The sequence below is a fragment of the Octopus bimaculoides genome, chromosome 26, assembly GCF_001194135.2.
Source record: "Octopus bimaculoides isolate UCB-OBI-ISO-001 chromosome 26, ASM119413v2, whole genome shotgun sequence".
Lineage (NCBI taxonomy): Eukaryota > Metazoa > Mollusca > Cephalopoda > Octopoda > Octopodidae > Octopus > Octopus bimaculoides.
This window is the reverse complement of record NC_069006.1, coordinates 21,591,085-21,594,748: the sequence shown is the minus strand read 5'-3', so window position 1 is coordinate 21,594,748 and position 3,664 is coordinate 21,591,085. Positions and strand designations below refer to the sequence as shown.

General features: G+C 35.4%; 1 long non-coding RNA gene across 1 annotated transcript in view; it reads left to right on the top strand.

Annotated features, from left to right (window-relative positions):
• LOC128250901 (uncharacterized) overlaps positions 1-3,664 on the top strand; it is a 7,548-nt gene continuing 3,884 nt past the window's right edge. Inside the window, exons 1-2 of the long non-coding RNA XR_008266834.1 lie at positions 1-22; positions 1,624-1,715. This is a non-coding gene — a long non-coding RNA (uncharacterized LOC128250901). The remainder of the gene's footprint in view (positions 23-1,623; positions 1,716-3,664) is intronic.

The following is a 3,664-nucleotide window of genomic DNA, read 5'->3' as shown; positions in this document are numbered from 1 at the left end:
AATGATGACCCATTCAAAGGAAGTGAGTATGGGACATCACTTTTCAGGGTTTTTTTTTTTTTTTTCTCTTCTTGGTTTTGGTTACTCTATCAATGTCTCTAGTGATTTCTTTGGAGATGTACTGGATGAGACTTCTCACTGTCATAATTTTCAAATATTGCCATAGAAATCATAGTTTATTCTATTTGATTAATACATAATCTTGATGATTGATGATGAAGATGGAGAGATAAATGTAGACAGACAGTTATGTTGATAAATAAATAGATTGACAGACAGGTATAAACACAAGCAGATCTATATAAATAGACAAGTGGATGTAGATAAACAGATCTAAATAGACTGATAGACACACCTAGATAGATGAATGAATATAGATGGAGTTAGATAGATAGACAGATAGATGTCCTGGGTCTGACATTAAACTGCATCTGGTGCGACCACTCAATGCACATGGTTTATGCTGAGCCAGTCCAAATAATGTCTTGTCCTTCAAACTTATATTAGTTTGGTGCAACAAGTGTCATAAGCATAGTAGTTATCCGGATGCTGGATTTGTATAGACTTAGTGGTTCGGGCTTCAGGCTCACAATCATGTGATTGTGAGTTTGATTCCCGGACCAGGTTGCATGTTGTGTTCTTGAGCAAGACACTTTATTTCATGTTGCTCCAGTTCACACAGCTGTAGGAATGAGTTATAATGTCACTGGTGCCAAGCTGTATCGGCCTTTGCCTTTTCCTTGGATAACATCAGTGGCATGGAGAGGTGGGGCTGGTATGCATTGGGCGACTGCTGGTCTTCCATAAACAACCTTATCTGGACTTGTGACTTGGAGGGGAACTTCCTAGGTGCAGTCCCATGGTCATTCATGACCGAAGGGGGTCTTTACTCTTTACTTTTTCTTAGATAAGCAACTAAAGAACTGTAGGACCTCCTCTACCTTGGGCCTGTTGGTGTCTCTGTAAGTGACCATCTCCTGGAAGTTAATTCCATGACATTAATTAACCTGTAATTGGAACCCTGACTGGTATGACTTACTCCAGGCTGGATGAGACCTGGGAACAATAGTGTCTAAGCAGTGGTTCTACCCTCCTCAGAATCCTAGAGCTCCCAAACCAGGGTGCTTCTACAGGGTTCAGTTTCAAATCATACCATACCATAAACAACAATAAATATTTCATGCCATAGAAGAGTACTACAGGTTCCTTTTTCCATTACATATGCAAATGTTTTAATTTTCTAGAAGCATCCTACTCAGAACAATCTAGAAGCAATAGAAATCCTTTCTTCTTAATTTATTATTTGTATCTGTACAGTTTTTTTTTTTTTTTTCATGTGTGTATATTTACATGTATATATACGTACATATATATATATATATATTCCGTTGTTTGGTTCTTTCGATTTTGGAACATGTTGTTTTGCATGGCTTGGTTTCCAGAGTGGTTCATTCTGTTTTCAATGTTCCTGCACAAGTTCATATAATAATAATAATAATAATAATAATAATAATGATATTGTGATAATATGAATGATGATAATAATAATAATAATAATCATGTCCATCTTGTGAGTTGTGTAACAATGTAATTGTGTCGTATTCATTCAAATGTCTATTCCAGGTGACCCCTTTAACCAAGATCCCTTTGCATCTGATGATCCTTTCAAAGATGCATTCCCAGTGGCTGATAATGAAGCTGCTGTATTTCCTAAGGTAAATATTTCCTCCATACCATGTTACCAGTGTCCGAAGTAGCTGCTTACCCAACTGGTTCACCAAACAATCGATTTGTTTTGTTTTTTTTCCTTCATCAAATTTTATTTATTTGTCCATTTTAGTCATTTTTGCTTTTTTTTTTTTTTTTTTTTTTTTTTAAACTAATTCTTTTAGAAAAAGTTTTAGTTTGCATAGTAATTCTAGTGTAAGTTTGTGTTTTAGATTTGATTGTTAACCCTTTAGAATTCAGATTATTCGGTCAAATGCAATGTTTAATTTATTCACATTGTTTCGAACTAATTGTGCATTATTTTGTAGCTTTGAGATTTCAGTGATGTGATTCTTTATTTGTAGAATAACATTGTAGGGTAAGTGTGAGAGGCTGGATCTGGCCAGTTTGAACATAAAGTAGGTACAATGTTTGGACTGGATATGGCCCGTTTTATTCTGTCAAATGACTTGTTAATTAAACTCACCACTGAGACCCCCTTATAAGAGCTACTTTCTCTGAGTCAGAGTAGACCTGGCAGGAATGAAGTTAAGGGTTGGTTTTCCACACTCCTCAAAACCTTGGCACTCCCAAACAGGGCCCCAGTACTGGATGCAGTTGGACAGGCATCAGAAGCTGCCATTACAGACACCAATGTCGTCACAGACATCAGGATATATCAATCTTTGTACATTGATGGCATTGTGAATGGAGATTTAGGTCTTCTCTCACACATGAGTGAAATTAGAATTCCAAAACAACTTCCCTGTGGCCAATTCCCAACAAGAAGGTCAGTCGGAAGTCCACTCTTGCACTTCAAAGACAAACTATTACTTTATCTGAAGTGATGCAATATTCCCTTTTCTTCCTGGGAAAACAAAGCATCGGCATGCAGGACCCGGTGCCATTCCTGCTTCTCCTCAGTTCAAAGATTTGGGCAAAGTCAACTCCAACATCAGGACCAACTTTGTGCAAGCATGAAGGAATGCTGGCAAAACGCTGCTCTTCTAAATAGAAACCTTACCTGTCATTGTGGTTTTGTAGCATGGCTCAAAGTAGCCCTTGCTGTCCACTCAAGGAAACACATAGTAAATGTTCCACAAGCACTCAAGTAGACTGAGTCCTCAATTTATTCCCTTTGCCAAAAGGTTTGCAAGTCACCAGCAGGCCTCAAGAGACTCATTCATGTCCATAGAACATGATTAACACTTTATTTTACTTAACCCTCATTTGTTGTTCATGATGAGAGAATCCATCATATATATATATAAATATATATACACACACACATATATATATATATATATATATATATATAACAGGTGGTGCTTTACAATAACACAATTGTTTCAGTATATATTGTTTTATTTATTTGAAGGTTGTAGGCAACATGTTTTGTATGATGCCAACATGTACTTTTAATTTTATATTTATGTCTATATAGAGAGATATTTTTAAGCACTTTTCTTAATGTATATGTTATGAATATCCCTTCTTTTTATTTTTTAAAATTTATTTCAGGCATAATGTGTTTAATGTACGTTTTCCTTATATTTTTTTTTGTTTTAAGATAGTAGGCTGTAGTGAGTTATTAATATGTTTTGTTTCGTTTTATGTACAAAGGGGAACAAAATATTGTTTCTTCTAAAGGGTATTGTGACTAAAGAAGGAAGGAAAATGCTCAAGGACCACAACTCTGTGCTGCCACCACAGAGCAGCTAAATCACCTTATAAATCTATTACACACACATACACACACATTAATTAAATAATTGCATAAGTACAACATATTCAAACACACAGGCAGGTACATACATATACATGCATACATACATACATACATATATATATATACATATATATATATATATATATATATAAGGGCATTACTATATAATAACGCCTCACGCCATGAGGGACTCTAAGGTCAGACTACTATAAAAAAGCATATTTTTAC